Source organism: Tamandua tetradactyla, chromosome 10 (genome assembly GCF_023851605.1).
Source record: "Tamandua tetradactyla isolate mTamTet1 chromosome 10, mTamTet1.pri, whole genome shotgun sequence".
Taxonomy (NCBI): domain Eukaryota; kingdom Metazoa; phylum Chordata; class Mammalia; order Pilosa; family Myrmecophagidae; genus Tamandua; species Tamandua tetradactyla.
The window spans coordinates 63,896,064-63,916,908 of record NC_135336.1 but is presented as its reverse complement, the minus strand read 5'-3'; the positions used below and the strand labels follow the sequence as shown (position 1 = coordinate 63,916,908).

General features: G+C 33.8%; 1 pseudogene; it reads left to right on the top strand.

Annotated features, from left to right (window-relative positions):
* LOC143647682 (cellular tumor antigen p53-like) overlaps positions 1 to 11,481 on the top strand; it is a 63,702-nt pseudogene extending 52,221 nt beyond the window's left edge.
* Positions 11,482 to 20,845: the final 9,364 nt, after the last annotated feature.

Genomic DNA, 20,845 nt, shown 5'->3' with positions numbered 1-20,845 from the left:
ATTTATCAAGTTCCCTTAAGTACTCAGTCTTTTTTGCATTTTGTTAGTTGACATGGATTATAATTTGCTAAATTCTTTGTGGTTAGATCAGTCTTAAAGTTCGTGGAAACAGTGGCAACTCAAAAAGTAGTGAAAGCAATTTCCATTCTTGTGGGGTGGTGTTTATAAATAAAGCATAAAGCTAATCCTCTGCTAACTAATAGAGGAAGATTCCAGTTGTACTAATTCTCTCCCAACTATGTTTTCAAGTATCGGGAGAGCTTTAGATTATATCACATCACTCCCTCCAGAAAAGTACCGATCAGCTTTCTATCACTGCACACTAGTCTAGCTTGTATTTTCTAGAATTGTATAAATACAAAAAAATAGTGTATGTATATATATATATATATACACACACTTGTCTGGCCTCTTTCATTAACAAAGATCTTTAGATTCTTCCATGTTCTAGCTTATATCAATAGTTCAGTACATTTTATGGATGATAATCATGGATTCTTTAGGGGTACACATTTTGTTTATCAAATAATTTGATGAAGCATGTCTGAGTTGTTTCCAGATTTTGACTGTTAAGCCACTATGTACATTTATGTATATGTCTTTGTATAAACAAATGCTTTCATTACCATTGGGTAAACACCTAGGAGTGGGCTGCCTGCATCAATTGACAGATGAATGTATACGTTTTAAGACAGTATTAATTTTCCAAAGAGTTTGAACCCTATTACTTTTTTACCAGGCATGGATGAGAGTTCCAATTTTTCCATATCATTGCTAATAGACATGTACACTCTTTTCAAATTTTAGTGGTTCTAATTTATCTGTAGTGGCATCATATTATCAATTAATTATGCACTTCCCTAATGACTATGGATATTCAGCTTCTGTTTCCATGTTTATTCGCCATCTGTAATCTTCTTTGGTGAAATGACTGTTCAAATTTTCTAAGCCATATTATTATTGGGTTACTTACATAATATTAAATTCAGAGTATATATTCTGGATCGAAGTCCTTCAGCATATAAGTGTTTTTCAAGTATTTTCTCCTACTATGTGTCTTGCTGTTTCACAATTTTAACAATGTCTTTAAAAAGCAAATATTTTCAATTTCATGAGACCTTATTTAATAATTTATCCTTTATGATTATGCTTTTATTGTTATATCTAAGAAATCTCTGCATAAGCCAAGGTCACAAAGGGGTTCTACTCTGTTTCCTTCTGGAGGTTTAACTGTTTTAGTCTTAAATCCAAATTCAAGTTTGTGACATTCTGAGCTAATTTCTGTGTATGTTGTAAGGTATGGACCCAAGTTTATATTTTTTTCATATGGATATCCAGTTCCCACATGATTTGTTGAAGACTGTCACTTTACCACTTAACTGACTTTGCACCTTGTTCTAGTTTGCTAGTTTACAGTTCTAAGGCTGAAAAAATTTCCCAATTAAAACAAGTTCATAGAAATATCCAATCTAAGGCATTCAGGAGAGACACCTTGGTTCAAGAAGGCCAATGAAGTTCAGGGTTTCTCTCTCAAGTGGAAAGGGCACATGGCAAACACAGTCAGAGTTTTTCTCTCATCTGGAAAGGCACATGGTGAACACGGTCAGGGTTTCTCTCTCAGCTGGAAGGGCACATGATGAACACGGCATCATCTGCTAGCTTCTTCTCTTGGTTTCCTGTTTCATGAAGCTCCCCAGGAGGCGTTTTCCTTTTTCACCTCCAAAGGTTGCTGGCTCATGGACTCTTTGCTTTGTGGTGTTGCAGCATTCTCTGCTCTCTCCAAATCTACAATCTCCAAAATGTTTCCTCTTTAATAGGGTTTCAGAAACTAATCAAGACCCACCTAAATGGGTGGAGACATCTCATCACCTAATCCAGTTTAACAACCACTCTCAATTACATCACATCTCCAGGGAGATGATCTAATTACAGTTTCGAACATACAAATTTGAATAGGGATTAGAAGAAATGGCTGCCTTTACAAAATGGGATTAGAATTAAAACATGGCTTTTCTACGGGACACACATTCTTTCAAACCAGCACATACCCTTTAGCATATATGAGTTTTCCATATGTGTGGTTTTATCTCTGAATTCTATAATCTGTTCCATTTTTCTATTGGGTTAGCTTTATAGTGATACCACACTCTATTGACTACTGTAGCTTTATGGTGCATCTTGAAACTATGTAGCTAGTCCTTCATATTTGTTCTTCTATTTCAAAGTTGTTTAGACTTTTAAATTTCCTTATACACTTAAATATGCTTGTCAATTTCTGAAGATGTGCCTACTGAGATTTTAGATAGTTTTGCACTGAATCTGTTTGTGAATTTTGCGAGATTAAATATTTTAAATATAATGAGGCTTCCGACTCTTGACCATATATCTTACTCCATTTATCTTTTTACATTTCTCTCAGTAATGTTTTAATATTTAAAATGTACAAAGTTTTACTATATTTGCATATTTTTCTTTGTATTCCTAAGTTTTGATGCTATTGCAGATTGGATTTTTAAGTTTAATTTTCCAGTTTTTGGTGAGAATATTTAGAAATGCAACTGATTTTTGTATATTGATTTTGTATCAAGGACCCTTTACTATAGTGGCTTTTTTTGTGGATACCATTGGATTCTCTACATAGTTATTCATATCATCTATGCATGAGGACAATTTATTTCTTCTTTTCTAATGTGGATCTCTTTTACTTATTTTAATCTGTCATTACACTTTCTAGAACCTCTAGCATAATTTAAATATAAATTAGCAAAGTGGATATGCTAGTGATGTTCCTGGTATAAGGAAGGATGTATTCTGTTTTTTACCATTAAATGTAATGTTAGCTATAGGTTTTTCATATATTCCCTTCATAAGGCTGAGGAATGTACTTCCATCTTAGTTTGCAGAAAGTTTTTATTAGAGTCAGAAGTTGAATTTTAAATATTTTTTTTCTGTATCTATTGTGGTGCTTTTTATTGTCAACATGGTGAATTGCATTGATTACTTTTTTGATAAAATACTTTACATTTTTTGGATAAACTCTACTGAGTCATGATGTATTAACCATTTTATACATTGATGGACTTGCTCTGTCCATTTTAAAACTATTTTTAAAAGATTTTTTGAAATTCTGTTCATGAAAAACATCTACTTACAGTTTTCTTTTCTTACACTGTTTCTCTCTGGGTTTGGCATCACGCTAATGCTGACTTCCTCAAACCAATCAGGAAGTATTCACTTGACTTCAAGTTTCTGGACAAGGTTTTGTAGAATTGTTATTTGTTTTCTTCAAAAATTTTTGGTAGATTTCAAGAGCAAAACCATACGGACATAAAGTTTTCTTTGTGAGAATATTTTTGCCTACACTTTCAAGCTATTTAATGGATAAATGACTATTCAGGTGAAATGTTTGTTCTTAAATAAGATTTGGTAGTTTGCGCCTTTTAAAGGAATTTATCCACTTCATCTAAATTGGTGAATTTATTGGCATTTATACTATATTGTTCATAATATACACTTATTATCCTTTTTATATCTGTGGAATTGGTCATGACACAAACTGCCTTATTTATGATAATATGACATAGTGATTTTTCTCTTTTTTTTCATTCAGTCTGCCTAGAGATCTATAAATTTTATTTATGTATTTTATTCTGGGTTTAAAAAAATCACTTTTATTCATGTGAAATTTTGAATTGTATAATTTAGTTAAAAAATATTCGAGCATTTCCTTAACATCTTTTTATTATTGATTTCTAATTTAATTTCATTGTTTTCAAAGAGCATTCTTTATATGATTTGACTGATTTTAAATTTAATGCAATTGTTTTCTGGATCAAAATATGGTCTAATTCAGTTAATGTCTCATGCACATTTATTTGTAAAGACTGTGTCCTCTCCTATTCTTGGCTGTAACTTTCTATAAATGTCAGGTCAATTTGAGCAGTAGCATTGTTCAAACTTTCACATCTTCTGTAGTCTTTTTGGTTTATTCTCTATTTGTTATATTAATAGAGAAAAATATTGAAACCCCCAGCTGTAATTTTGGATTTCTGTATTTCTCCTTGCCATTTTATGTTTTTTTTGCTTCATGTATATTGAAGCTCTTATTAGATTCATAGATATTTAGAAATGTTGTTATTGTTACATCCACTTGATGAGTTGACCGCCTTATATTATTAAATGACCTTATTTAACTCTGGTAAAATCCTTTGCTCTGAAACCCACTATTTCTGTTATAATCATTTTAACTTTTTTGATTAGTGTCACTATGATATATGACTCCAACCCTTTTGTTTTCAACTTATTTGTATCTTTCTTTGGACAGCATGTAGCTACACCTTGGTTTTTGAACATTTCAAATCTGTCAGTCTCTGAGATATAATTGAATATTTAGAACTTTTGTATTTAATTTTATTATTCATATGGTTAGATTTGCTTCTATCATTTTGTCTTTGTTTTCCATTTGCCCCATCTGTTCTTTCCTTTTTCTCTTTTTTTTGGCATGGGCAGGCACCAGGAATCAAATCCAGCCATCTGTTCTTTTTATCCCTATCCATATTTTCTGCCTTATTTAACATTAAGTGCATTATTTATAGTTCAGTTTTATACCACAATTTTGGCTTATTAGCTATTCCTTTTATTTTAGTGGTTACTTTAGCGTTTACAGCATACAATATTGACTCATCTTAGTGTACCTTCATGTGGTATTTCAACACCCCTCATCTTGTATAATAAACTTATAACAGTATAATTCTATTTCTACCCTCCTGACCTCTGTGGTGTTTTATCCATTAAAATGTTTTATCCATTTATCCTATCCTATCTTATAGGCCCCCACGTATATTGTTAGTAATTGCATTTAAACTATTATCTTTAAATGAGATTTAAATGGCAAAACAAAAATCTTATAGCTTTTCCTGGGCAGTTAACATTGCCAATGCTTTCCATTCCTTGTATTGATGCTGATTTCCCTCTGTTATCATATTTCTTCTGTTTAACAGGCTTCATTCATATTTCTCCAGGCATGAGTTTTGAATGCTTTGTTTTCTTTTGTTTTGCTTTAGTTATTAGATGTCTGAAAAAATATTATTTTACTTTATTTTTGAAAAATATTTTTGCTGGGTTAACAATTCTAGGTTGACTTTTTATTTTCTTTCAGGATTTAAATTTGTCCATCCATACTCATTATGTTTTTATTTTTTTCCAGTGTGAAATCTGCTGTTATTCTTATCTTTCTTCCTCTTAACAAAATATCTGTTTTTTTCTCTCTGTGCTTATAAGATTTATCTTGTCACTGTTATGATCTTCTCTATGATAGTTTTCTTCATGAATCTACTGCTTTGAGTTCATTGAGATTCTTGCTCTGTGGGTTTGTGATTTTCCTCAAATTTAGAAATCTAGCCATTATTTCTTCATTTTCATTTTATTTCTTAACTTTTTTCTCCTTCATGAATTTCAATTATACATATACTATAGACTATAGACCACTTGCCCTACATCTCACTTGTACTTTATCTGTTTCATTTCTCTTTTGTTTCTGTTTTTCAGTTTGGATAATTTCTATAGTTACATCTTTAAGAACCTTAATATTTTCTTTATCAATATCTAATCATTTGTAATCCCATTTGGGAAGCTAAATTTGGGTCTTTTCTACCTTTCATGTATCTAATTAACCTTTTGAATATATATATATGTGTGCTTATTTGAACATTTATATATATATATATATATATATATATATATATTTGAGCATATATATTTATATATCAAGCTATAACTGTTTTAATTTTTTTGTTTGCTAATTATAAAACCATTGTCAATTTGGGATTTGAGATAGTGGAGTTTTGCCTCAGATGTTTTTGTATTCCTCTATAAAAATTTTCAGCATTATTCCTGGGCAAGTACATTTCTTGGAAATGTTTGAAGTTCTCAGGTATTGCCTTTCAGATATTTTAGACAGAATGGGAGCAGTGCTCTTTCTTGGCCTACTTATTCCTCACTACTGAGGCAAACCCTTTCTGTGTACTCTGCCCCATGCCAGGGTGATCTTGAGATTTTCCAATTTGACTGGTGGAAACAGGAAATATTCCCAACCTCATGTCAATGTAGGTGATTTAACCCTCTTTGCTTATCTCTAGAGTTCTATTTCTATGCAATTTTCCCTTCTCCAGTATTGTATTTGATGTCCTGCCTTGGTCTCTCAGGAACTTTATCTCAGTCTTCTCAAAACAGGGAGTGAACCTGCCAGATTCCATATGGATTATTGCTTTCTGTACCACAGTCGAAATCTTTCTTTAGGTAGTAACCAGGGATAACTAGAGAACTCATATGTCCCATATCTCAAGATCATTCAACTACAAACTTATCACTTGTCTTTCAAACTCTTTTTTTTCAAATATTTTGCTTGTATGTTTGTTAGTTTTGGTAGTTTCAGGCAGAGGTTGAATATGGTCTCTATTTCTCCATTTTGGGGCTACTAAAATGGAAGCATTATTTTCTATGTCTTTATCTCTCCTACCAGTTAATTCAGCCATTTATAATGTTCCTCTTAATGAATTTACATTAAAAATCTTAACATACCTCAGATAATCATAATCATGTTTACAGAAGAAGAAATTTCAAAGGCTCATAATGAAAATATATCAAGAATGCCAGTGTTTAAATAATTCTTTGTTTAAATAAATACTCTGGTAAATACATTTGAGTGATCCAAGTGATTTCTCTTGAATATGAGTTTCATTTAGTGTATATGATAATTTAGAAATTATTAAATTACTTCTTAATAGAATTATAGAAAATTTTAAGAAGTTTCAGTGAAGAAGAAGAAAAATATTTAAGCTAATAAAGCATAATGGAAACAATAGCTCAATATTGATTTCCTATACCCATACTTGTTAACCTAAAATCTCACAGTTCACATAACTTACATTTTCAAAAGCTATATTAATCATGGGAAACTGTTAAGTAATACAACAGTGACATTTTGCCCTAAATCATTGATTCTTATAGTAGAAAGCGAAGCCAATTTTGTTCAACATCTCACTCAATGTATTAATGTTTGTTTCTGTATTTCTGATGTATGACTAGCCAGCTTTTGCTTAAATACTTGTAATAGCTTGTAACTCGTATTTCACAAGATAGGTCATTCCAATACTGGATAACTCCTTATAATGAACAGAAATTTGTCTGATTAAAATTTCTGCCTACTGATCTTAAATTTGTCACCCAAAACTGCAGTAAAACCCTTCCCCTTCTACTTAACTGAATCTTCTAATATTCTAAATGATCACCACTGAAATAAACTGTACACAATATGGGCTGCATATTATACAACAATAAGAAAAGCGATTTTAATTTTAAGTGTTTTAATGATGCTTTACTGATGGCAAACATTGTCTATTTTTTATTGTTGAATGGTAAACTACTTAGTGGTGAAATGTCATTTTTTCTGATATTTAGTTCAAATCAGCTGGGAAATAAAGATAAAGGAAATGTGGTGGCTAAGTCTTGTTTTTTGTCATAAACACCTTTATAAGTTTATTTCTATTCTTTGAATAGGAATTCCATTTTTTTTTTTTGCATAGGCAGGTACCAGGAATCGAACCCAGGTCTCCAGCATGGCAGGCTAGAATTCTATCACTGAGCCACCATCACACTGCCCAATTCCATTTTTTTCTTTTAAGAATAACAATTTTTTTTAATTAAAAAAACACTAATGAAATATACTAAAGGAGTCATAATTCAGTGGTTTATCTTCAGGAATAAATAGCACATACTATATTTTAATCAACATAGCAATTTCTTTCCAGGAAGTATCACATGGTTATAATCTGAATTATGCACCATGTTACATGAACCCCAAATTTTCTGCTTTCAATATGTACACAAAGAGAGAGGGTGAGAGGGTACCATAGTATAAGGGCAAAGAAGGAAGCTGTAGGAATCAGTCCATCCATCAGAACATCTATTAAGCACTCAGGAATGGTCTGAATCAACTATTTCAAAAGTCCAGAGTCCAGTAGAACACTGTGCAACAGCCAACTAAGAGCAGGAGAAAGAGGCTGGTAAATCGCCGCAGATATCAGTGATTTTTACTGTCTGCATGGTGGCAGTCATTACCTATCCTATAATCTCATGGCAGGCAACAATAAGGTACTGGCATAAATTTTCAGTAGGAATGGCACATATTCCAGGGGTATATAATCCAAGAGCTGATAACTGCTTTTCATCAGCTACTTCATATTGCTGGCATCCCTGCTCTGAAGGCCGTTTTTCCAACTGACCTTAGACAAAGGCGGCAGAGGACAATTAAAGACAGTACCCTTTCTCAGGGTTGTGGAATACAGCTGAAGGGCTGCATTTGTTGGGTAAATGCCGAGACAAGAAAAGGCAACTCCGGGCAGCCTCAGAAGATTTTCATGGAACCCTTCCTGTCTTCCTGTCTGCCTGATCACTTCCCCAGGGCAATTTGGAACTGTCTGGGACTCACTTTGGGAGTTTCTGGTCTCGTTTTGGTTAGAAATACTGACTTGAGAAACTCATTTCCAGGATGCCCCTATCCACTAAGAATTTGTCCTCCAAGCAGAAGCAGCTTGAGACAGGAAAGAAGAATATGAAACAATTGAGTTTGGTGGCCTGCTGGGGAATAACTGTGAGAGTGAAAGGGTCTGTTATCTGGGGATTAGAAAAGGAATTCAAATTCCTGTAAAGGGGGAAAATCCCAAGGCCACTAGTAAGCACAAGCTCAGGTCAAGACACAGACCCAGAAAAGACAGGGAGGACCTTGTACTTTCTACTTGCCTTGGGCTGACCTGTATAGGAGGGACGGACACTGAAGAAGAGCATCAGTTAATGCAAGGCCAGTTTGGAAAGACTGTGAAAAGTGTTTTTTGCCTTGGTTTGCTTGATTTTGTTAGCTCCTGATCTTAAAGACAATTTCATCATATCACTGGCTGTACAGAAACTCAAGAAACAGACATCACAGAGAATCAATCCTAGAGTTAATATTTGAAAATTTAAAAAGCACAGTATGCACAGTATGCACCAACCAAAAAATGCAAGACAAATAAAGAAATAAACAATTGCTAAAAAATGTGAGCAACCCAAATGTCCATCAGTTGATGAGTGGGTAAACAAAATATGGTATATACATACAATGGAATGTTATTCACCCATAAAAAGGAATGAAGTTCTGATACATGTGACAACTTTGATAATCCTTGAAGATATCATGTTGAGTGACATTAGACACAAAAGGACAGATATTTTATCATCTCACTGATATCATATACTTAGAATGAGTAAGCTCATGGAATCAGAATCTTGAATATAGATCATCTGGGGACATGGTGGGATTAGGGAATTAGGAGTTAAGGTTTAAATTATACAGCATCTATTTGGGCTCCTGAAAATGTTGGTAATGGATTGTGGTGATGGTAGCACAACATTGTGAATGTAATTAACAACACTGAATTATATGTTGGAATGTTCTTAAAAGGGGTAATTTTAGGTTTTATGTGTCACCAGAATTTTTTTCTTTACAAAGAGAGGGATGAATAGATGGCATCTTCTATGACTCTCTAGTCCAATTTCCATGTGCACTGTTTCCAGGAATAGCAAAGTATTCTTGTTGCAATACAAGAAGGTATTTTTCTGTGCTAAGAACTATTTTTGAGTTCAGTTTAAGTACAAAGTAACCATGAGTTCATCATTAGACTATAACACCAATATAGAAAATGATTCATAATAAAGAATACATATTTTAAATAGTGACCTTCAAAACCCTCCCCCACGTACTGTCTAGATTTCTTTTCTTCCTTTCCTGAGTAAAATGAAGCTTTACTATGCTGTTTTATCTACAATTTTACTTTACTTTTAAATTGTTGTTTACCATATATGAAGCTTATTTCACTGTTTAATTTATATACATCTCAATCTGTGATATCATTTGTATATCAAAGTTGGAATGGTACTCATCATAATTTTGCCAATTAAAATAAATGTTTTCTTTTGTTTACCATTTTTCAGCTTTTCATTTAACATCAGGGACTTTAAGAACAAATTAAAATTTTAAGGGTGGTATCATTGCAAATGTGAAATCTAGGTATTGAGTATTATGAGGATCTGTCATTCCTTTTCCTTTATTCGTGCATTTTAAATCTCTCAAAATACTTTTTAAAATATATTGTCATTTCTTTTCTAGTCTCCCTAATATGAATCTATTACTTCTTGCCTTTTTATTAGCACATAGATTAATTTTATTGTTATTGTTATTACTATTATGAAGGGGAAATTTTTGTATAATGGCTTCTGACAGTTTATTGCTAGTAAAAGCAAACCTATTTAATTCATCCTTATTTTGTATACAGCAATTTTTTGTTTGTTTTTTAAACGTCATAGTTAATTCCTTCTAAATTATTAATCTGATTATGTAAAACATTCTGTAACTTTTCAACGACAGCAAAGTTTGACATTGTTAAAACCCGAGCATTAAAAAAAAAAAATGTCTAGAGCCAGCATCCTGGTCTCAGGTAGACGCTGGGCTCCTGGGCACCTGGCGTCTGGGCTCAGAGCGTCCTTCCCCTTGCAGTCCACCCCGGAAGACGTCAGCTGGTTGAAAAAGCACGGTTGAGCCTGTCCGAACACCAGCGGCTCCTGCACCAGCCACTCCCATGCCAGCCTCCCCCGACCTCTGTCATCCTCTGACCCTTCCCAAAAGTAATACCTTCGCGACTATGCTTTCCGTCTGGGCTTCCTGCGTCCTGGAACAACCAAATCTGTCACCTGCACGTGCTTACCTGCCCTCAGCAAGCTGTTTTGCCAGGAGACGAAGACCTGCCCAGTGCGACCGTGAGATACCTTCTTACCCCTGCGCGGCGCCAGCGTCAGCGCCTTGGTCATTTACAAGAAGTTAGAGCACAGAACCGAGGTTGTCACGCACTGGCCCCATCACGAGCACTACCCAAACTACAGCAATGGGCTGGCCGCCCCTCTGCACTTTTTGACAGTGTGGCGATGCCCTAGGTGATGTCTGAGGTCTGCTCTGACTGCACCACCGTCCACTACAACTTCGTGTGTAATAGCTCAGGCATGGAGGGTCATGCACCATCATCACCCCTCAGTGATGATGGGACCAAGCAGCTTTGAGGTGCGTGTTTGTGCCTATCCTAGGAGAGACTTTGGCAGAGAGGAAGAAAATTTCCACAAAAAGGTGGAGCCTTTCCCTGAGCCACCCTCTGAGACCACAAACACTGCTTACCACCATCAGCCCTTCTCCCTTGCCAAGGAAGTCACTGAATGGAGACTATTTCACCCTTCATAGCATAGAGCGTGAACGATTGCAGATGTTCTGAGAGCTGAATGAAGCCTTGGAGCTGAAGGATGCCCAGGCTGGGAAGGAGCCGGAGGAAGCAGACTCACTGTCGCCACCTGAAGTCTAAGAAGGGGAAATCTCCAGTTTCCCTTGGCCTGCAGCTCCATTAAAGAAGTTGTCCTGCACTGAGGTTTTGAGAGGCTTGAGAGGATCTGTGACCTTTTTGCTTATCTTTTTTTATGGGTTTTACTCCAAGGACGGTTTAGGAGAGGTGGGGAAATGTTCTTGCTCATAAGAGTCAGACTTAGAACTGGGTTGAAAGTCCAGATCTCCACTGCACCAGCCAGAGAAGCTGTGTCAAGTGGTTCAATTTCTTCTAACTTCAACATCTATGGCTGTAAAACGTTGACAATATTACCTGCTTCATGGGATTTGTTGTGAAAATTAATGAAATGATGTCTGTCTTGCCTGGAAACCGCCTTTTCTCACATGGCATCTGTGATTTGGCCCAGTTGTGGAAGTGGGCTGCCTGTCCCCAGTGGCTGATGTTTGATAGCTTTCATGATGAGGCAGCTGGTCAAGGGGAGGGAGTTTCCAAGTCCCTTCTCTGATAGCCTAGTCAAATCTTGTGTAATTTCTTGGGAAACGTCAGCGCCTAAAGGGAAATCTCACCCTTCCTTCTTTACAGGTACCCTTCTCCTTTTCCCTTTTGATACTTTAACATTGGTTTGTTATTTACAATAAAAGTTGCTACGACCAAAAAAATAGTTATTCAATAATAAGAATATTAAAATGAAAACGGGAAGAAAGTCATGATAACAGCTCAGAAGAGAAAGGCTCACCTGCCAAGCGCAAAGAGCATCAAAAACATCTTAGAATGTTACTAAAAAAAGTATAATCTTTTTTGTCCCTTAAGTTACAATTCTTTCTCCATTTAAATCCTAAAGGCACCAGAATCAGCCCAGAAATTGGGAAAAGTACAAAGTGTGAAAACAGAAAAAGCAACCATGTCCCCTTATCTATAACTTACCTGGAGCAGTCTAAATTGGCATAGAAGAAAAACTTTAGCTTGGATTGAAAATTGAGGTTTTAACTACTTACTGGGAAGATATGCTACTAATAAATTCATATTTTCCAATAAAATATATTCTCTGAATATGTAATAATATAAAATATAAATAACTAATACCTTTAAGCCTAAAAGAAATAAATAGTTTTAAATTACTCGAGAGTAATCAGAAGTCATGCCACCTGTCCTGGTTTTACCCAGAAGAACACGCAGAGTGGCCATTGAATAAGCAGTGGGGAAAAACATGTTATTTTCTGTAAATACCCTTGAGACTCATATTTTCAAAACACTTATGTTTTTTTATCTCTTTTAACCAGGCATTCAACCCCAAAAGATGAGCATAACTATTTGCCTTTAATATCTGATGAAAGTTAGACTCAGAATAATTAAATATTTTGAGGATACACAACTGATAAGAGCCATAGCAAAGATCGTGATCCAGGTGTCATGTCTTTAAATTCATTGAATATTTCCACTATCCTATGCAACATATATCTTTGGGCATTTTGTTTAATATATACTTTGAATTTGAAATTCCTTCTATTACTATGAGAAAGGTTGAAATGTACAAGTGCAGAAGAAGGCAATAAATAGGCACAAATATAACTTCGAAATGCTTTCTACCAAGTATTAAGAAACCTAGAGAAGTAGATAAAAGGTTGATATGTCCTTCTGTCTGTCTATCTATCTATCACATCTATTATCTGACTGTCCATCTATCACCTTCCCTGTTCCAGAAATGATTTAAGTAAATTAATTGACAGTATTCCATTAAATATTTCTGCAAATTAGAAAAAAATATTATAGTGATTAACTTTCATAGTAAGAAAAACATGAGCTATCTTACAAAATTTGACAGAAATAATTAATCCAGTTCCTCAAAATGACATTGCTTTGTGGGGAGAGGGTGTACTAATCTTCTATTTAACCAATTTTGTTTTCAAATTGCTCATCCTTATCAACATTCAGTATTTTGTGCATTACTGTAGCTTTGTCAAAATTGCATGCATCCTTGTACAGAATTTAATTCAAAACAGGGAAAATATTCCTTCTATAATGTATTTTCCCTACATTATGTGTCCAGTTGACTTATAAAGACAAGTCATCAGAGAAGATGGAGAACTACAATGCAGTAACCATCATAGATATTAGTGGATTCAGTTTTCAGAGTTATTGAAAGGTTTCAGATTGGTTTCCTTCTGGTGATTTCAAATTTGGTGATATCTGCATCAAGTAAGAATTCCATTTGCCTGAATAAGTAAGCAAAGCAGCCTCTGGGATTGTGGAGCAAGTTATTGCATTGTGTGTGGTGGGAACCAAGGTTCAGGCAGAACAGATTTTTCAAACAAATGTATTACACAGCTCATAGGGTTCAAACAAGCAGTGGAGGAGATTCATCTATCATCACCCATCTCCTGGAGAGGCCACCTGCTCTGATCAGGGTTGGTGGATCATAGGTCCACATGCCTCTCTTCAAGTTAGAGTTGAAATATGACTGTAGTGTTCACTAGTGGGTCTTTATACCCCAGGAGTGGAGGTCTGCCACTAAGCAAAAAAGTCTGTATCAAGCAAACTTTGTGCAGAGTTCCTGCCTTGGTAAGTATCTGGGGCTGCTGTTTTTCAGTTTGGTATTCAAGGGATGTCAGGCCATCCCATCAGATGTAATGTTTCTCCCAGGTTGTACAAAGGATCCATATTGAAATATCTGCAGGCAGAGAAAATAAGGGGGTAGGGGAGGGCTGGGATATGGCTGTTGGGCATTTTTATGACTTTCCAAGCAGGGATGCAAATATCCCAGTGAAACTCCATCCCAGTCTTCATTACAGAAGCATCAAGTTAGCATATGTTATAAATCTCATAGAATGGGATGTGTGGTGTAAAAAAAATGTTTTTCTTCATCTGGATGGGAGTTAAATGAGTGTTTGATTTATAAATACATAAAGGACATATATATATATATATTAACTGTAGATTTTTTTTTACATATTTTTAAGTATGATGTGATATTTCACAACTAAGATATTTTTCAAAAATTTGAAAAAGAGCCACAAGGATATTGGAAAATACAATAATGCACCTAACAAAGCAAATAGAGGGGGATGTGGTAGAAAACAGTGACAAAAATAAAATGATGAATTCAGAAAAAGAAATTAAAAGAATGCTATTCCAACATAATAGCGTCATGCTCTCTCTACCACTTAACTAAGATCTAGTGAGCACATTCGAAGATTATTGTGTAAGTTACAGATTTGTGGGTGCAAGAAATGTTATATAAAAAGGGCCAAATCATATTAGCTGAAGTTCAAAATGTGTAACATTGCTCTCTGTACATAAAACTTTAAATACTTTCAAAATATGGGGGAATGCAAGATGGTCGCTAACATTTGGGAAAACTTTTGGAAAGAGGCAATACATTACTTCAAAGGGCTTGCGTTAAGAGCCACTGAAGGGATCCTGTGGTGAGTGTTAACAGCAAGTGAAAAGCAAAGGTTTTGCAGACCTGGCCGCCAGTGATCTGAGAGATAGCTGCAAGGCAAGAAGAAGAACCTGACACCCAAAGGATATTTAAATAATTGATGATACTTGTTAGAGAATTGGTTAGCCTTATTTGATCTGATAAAGAAAAAGATATTAAAGAATAAAAGCAATCTATTTGGGCATTTATAAATTTACTGAAATATTCTAAACCAATTTTTGATACACTGAAGGTTTAGAGTATTAAAGTGAACAAATAAATATATTTTGCTTTGATTCCTTATCAGGAAATTCATTAAGAGATGCGAGGGAAAATAATATGGTAATCATGATGGTTAGGTATGAAAAGACATATCTCTCAATTCTAAGGTGCGCTTTCAGATCCTCCAATTTTGCATTTTATATCAAAATTGTTTTCTTCCACTACTTAACTTGGAAACTTTTAAAAGCCTAATGTTGATATTCAGCAATACTTACTCTGACAACCTTGATGAACCTGAACTCATTATCCTAAAACATCATCTTCATTACTCAATATAGTGTCATTGTTAAAATTACGGGTTTCCCCGTGATAGTTGGAGACCTTGAGAAGTTATTTAACCTTTCTAAGCTTCCTGTCTGCATGTAAATTTGGGATAACTATGTAGCCTACTAGTTCAGCTGGTTATGAAAAATTAATAGAATGATGCATGTGAATATACTTATCTCAGTCCCTGTAACTAAATAAATTTGTTGCAGTATTTATTTACACCAGCTGCTATACTCATTATCATTATGCAATTGTGCGCATTCAGATAGATTTTGTTTAATGTTATTTATGTGATGATATAATGAATAGTTTTTCCATGAATTGGGGTGGAGAATAATTCATAATCTTGTCACTTTTTTCTGACCCTTTTTAAATAATTAACAATCTGTAAGAGTTTAGAGTTATAATTCACTTTGTTTTATGTGGAGATTATATGCTATTGCGGTTTTGTGAAATTTGGTGAAAACACTTTGAAGAACATCTGTGATTACTCTATGTCACTTACAAACATTATGGTCATTGAAACCAAATAATTTAGAGATGGTACAAAATTGATTTTCATTTAACACTCAATATTGTAAAACATTCTATATGCTAAAAGCATTCAAAATTGATTGCTATGGTGAAACCAAGGTTTTGTTTTTTTTTAAGTACAGACTATAAAAAAAAATGTGGTATGCCCAAACAGACATTACCACAGATATTTTTAGATAATGTACCAAAAATATCTGTGGGTAATGTTTGTAGATAGATAGATAGATTCATGGTTTTCTTTCTTTCTTTAAAGCAATATTGTATCAATATTGATTCTTAATTCTTAATATTCTTAATATTCTAAATCTGTTCCTTATTAAAGTAAATGTATCTTACTTTTACTTGAAATTTTCTTTATACTGTTTCATGCACAAATTGTATATCTCTATTTATTCATATTCTTGGAAAATGAGAGAATAATTTCTCCTACAATTAAGATAAAATTCAAATACAAGTTTGAGAAAACTCAAAAGTGTGAATGTAGCAGTATGGCACTCCATGGAGTGAAGGACCCAGGTTATTTTTATGTGATTGCTTCACCACATGTAGCTTTTATTGCTAAAGTCCCATCACAATCCAAAATGGCTGCTCCGTCTCCTTTGATGCCCTTTGCCTTCCAGTCAGCAGAAGGGAAGACTGTAAAGGAAAAAGGCACACACTCTTTTTAAAGACAATTCCTTAAAATTGTGCACACCGCTTCCAGCTCCATTGGCTAGAATTTAATCACTGCTTTTGCTGCAAATAACATGGAAAATAAAGATGTTTTACTAATCAAAACTGATCCCAGATAAAATAAGAGATTAAAATACTGTGGAAAAAAGTGGATATTGAGAGAATCCTGCTGTTTCTGCCATAGATGCTCATTGACCTTAGAGTTTACCATGGCCACAAAACTCTAAAGCTGATTGATGGCTAGTCTTTCCTGACAAACTGGCCAGGTTATGGTACCTAGTTATTGAATCAAACACTAATCTAGGGACTGATGTGAAGAAGTGCTTAATATCTACAATCTTTTATTTTAAGCAATGATCATCCTTGATAATGTGTGTGGGGTCTTACCCTATCAAGTGAAGACTTTAACAGAAAAACAAACAAACAAACAAAAAACCCCTGAAATTTCCTAAACACCGTGGTATCAATTCCTGAGTTTTCAGCCTGCAACATACCCCACAGATTTAATACTTGATAGCCCTCCTAATCATGTGAGACAATTGCTTAAAATAAATCTCTTAATGTTTGTGTGTGCACATTATTGACTCTGTTTTTCTTGAGACACTGATATACTGACCCAACTGTGAAAAATTTGTGAGTAAAGAATTTCTCAATAGATTTACAGTGATTATAAAAGGGCATTAAACCCATGTACTTATTAACTTCCTCTAAATCTTCTTGAATGAAAATAGTAACAAAATGGGTTGACATACAAAGTAAGAAGAAAATATTTTCTCTTTTTCTGTTAAGGGATTATGAGGAATTCTCATAGGTAATTAATAACATACCCTTGAGAATCTAAAAAATGAATTATACTCTCTCCCACATTCTCTTTTTCTCACAGCATATTGGCAACCCATAACTAATATTTTTTTTTTTTAAAGGAAAGACAGAGAGAAGGAAGGAAGGATAGAAGGAAGGAAGGAAGGAAGAAAGGGAAACATTTTTAAACATTTTCTTGTTTTATTGTATTCTGTTTCTCCGTTTTTTTTTTTTTTTTTTTTTTAAAGGAAAGACAGAGAGAAGGAAGGAAGGATAGAAGGAAGGAAGGAAGGAAGAAAGGGAAACATCTTTTAAACATTTTCTTGTTTTATTGTATTCTGTTTCTCCGTTTTTGTTACATGGGCTGGGGCCGGGAATCGAACCGAGGTCCTCCGGCATAGCAGGCAAGCACTTTGCCCGCTGAGCCACCGCGGCCCGCCCCATAACTAATATTTTGGCTTAGTTTTTTCTAGGCATATTGTGCATTAATTTTATCTTTATAGTTTGTGTTATAATTGCCTGTAAAATGTGTATCCTACTTTTTATTTTTTGGCTGGATGTTCATAATAAGCACTTTCACATTTTAATGGAACTCCTTCCAAAACAAAATTTATGGATTGAACATACCCCATAATATTCTTATCCATTTCTCTAATTTTGTGTCTTTGGGTTATTTCTAAATGATTTATGATAATAAATAAGATGATATAAGTCTGCTGTACATAAATTGTCTAGATTTAATATTATCTCAACATAATTTTAAAGAAAATAAGTAACTTTAAATTTCTCTGCTTGGGACCATTCTGTATTGATGGGGTCTGCATTTTATAGAGGTAGGTCTGTATTTATATTTTAAGTGATTTGTATAGACATAGTCAACCCTGAATCACAATTTGATATTAAAAATAGTAATTTGTAGTTCTTCATTTATTTAGAGACATTTTTTCACAAAATTATCCATATTTTGTATTGTAAGAGTGAACTTGAGTAGTTACACCAAAGATTTGGTCCTTGGTGTAATTACTTTTTTAGTAGTTCTACCAGTTGTTAAAACTAACAATAGAAAACAAAAGAAGAAAATGAAAAGAAATCTTCCACTAATTTTCTTCAGCTAAGAGAATTCCACAGTAATGTATATAGAAAATTTTAGAGTGTAATAGTTTCACAATTCCTTAATCTAAGAAAAACTCAAACAAAATGATATTCATTGAAATTAAACAAATTATGTAATTTGTTTCATAATTTTCACATATTTTAATGATATGTGGTCTTTTTTTTTTTTTTTTTTGGCATAGGCAGGTACCGGGACTTGAACCCAGGTCACTGGCATGGCAGGCAAGAATTCTGCTGTTGAGCCATTGTCGCATCACCCAATATGTGCTAATGTTAAAGGTCTTATGAGCACAATGTCATTTTACACGTGAAGTTTTCAGTTTTGCTAATACGATGAATTAATAATGTCTGTAAAACACCTCAACATTTTTTCATCAGAGCAAAGGTTCTGATCCTTGTATGCAAGGATCTTTGAACGTATAGCTATATGCAAATAAAATGGATAAAGAATAACCGAATACGGTATAATAGTCATGGTAAAATTATGTGCCTTTTCTCATAAAGAATCTTATTTTTAATACTATAAAATTGATTTTTACAAAAACAATTTTAGACAAGTTATTTTCAATTATACAATTAATTTTATAATGCTAGCATAATATTTAATCTTAAAAAAATTTATTTGTCTAATTTAGATTGCCATAAGTTGCCTTTCAATGCAAAACATTTTCAATCATTTTGGATATTATTATTTTCTGTTCCTATCAGATTCCACATAATTCTTTAACATTTAATTTCATAGTATTGTTTTTCATTGCCTATTACTTATGGTAATATAACTTGCAATAATACTTGTAAACAAAGCTATATGGCATTCCATTCATATGTAAGAAATACATTGCAAGGTATATTGAAAAATAGTCATTGTAAGATATAACGGCTAACAAAAGTATAAAACAGAATACACAATCTAATTATGGATAAATTTCTTAAGTTAAACACATGCACAATGATCAAAAGTAAAGCAAGAGATAGTAAAACCAATATGGTGCTGAATGCCTTAATTTTTCAAAGTTAGTAACAATAATAATAATGGTTATCATATTATTGAATATTTATTTCAGACAGTAACAGAGCTAATTTTATCTCATTTCTTTCTGAAACAATTTAAATGGAAGAAGCTCTTGCAATGAAATAAGATAAATCTCTGGCTGTTGAGAGACCCTACGTCCCCATTCCTCCACCTTCCCACCCTCCCGATAAGGTAGCAGTAATGGTCAATTTACCACTGTTCAAATTTTCACCATCAGTCAAAATGAGTCCTTAAATGTGATAGTAAATCTGTCCTGTGGACAGATTTATAGATATCTGAGTTCACCTAGACTGAGATAACTAATGTGAAAACTAATAAAGTAATATATGATAACAAAATATGACTATTTAGATGACAGATAATTTTACTTAAATTTTCTCTATCTACAAGCAAATCTAAATGAGAAGTAAAATTAAAATTGTAAAGTTTCTTGTTGAACTTAGGAGTTGGTTTCATGTTCTTTATAACCTTTGATGCAGAGTCCTAATAAAAATATACCTGTCAGATTGGCGTGAATGTATTATTTTCTGTAAGGCATATTGAAAACAAACTGCCAATGTATTCCCCATAACTCTTTTTCTGTTTCCATTTCTGTTCTATCCCTTAGAGAAAACACCTTTCTTTCTTCAGGAATGCTTACATATTTAATGGTTGGCCTAAAGACTTTTCCTTATTTTAAGGTGATCTCTGATTCACTATAATGTTATAATCAGCAAAAGGCAACACTATAAGTTTAAGAAAATTACCCCAAAAAAGTGGTAGTGATTCTGACACAGATCTGAAGAAAACCCAAAATGGTACTTTGCATTTTCTGTAAATAAATGCTCTCTTATCTGTCTTAATTGCTCTCATAAGTGTTACATCACTCTCTTTCAATCAAATGTAAATTTCCATCAATTTCAGTGACAAGTAAGATCCAATTTCTTTTATTTTAATTCTTAAGAATTCTTAATAATTTTCTTTTGAGGTCCTTTCTCACATAGACTCATTCTGAAGTGTGTAAAAATCCTACAAGTGTACTAAATCCAGGCATTTAGATTTCAGGCGTGAAGGTAGTTAAAGTTTGGCTAACTCACCGCTGTTGATTTTATTTGTTTGTTTTTGTTTCTTATATTTTGTTTTGTTTTTACTGTTATACAGGGTCAGTACTGAAGCCCAGTCTGCTGCAGTCGAATGAACAGGTGTCATTTCTGAAGCAATGCTGGAGCAGGCTTCCCTACCCCAGCAGTGGCCCCATCTGTTATGCAAACTGAATACTAAACATTTATTCAAATAACATGTGTCCAAACACCTGGATTCTGAGGTGAT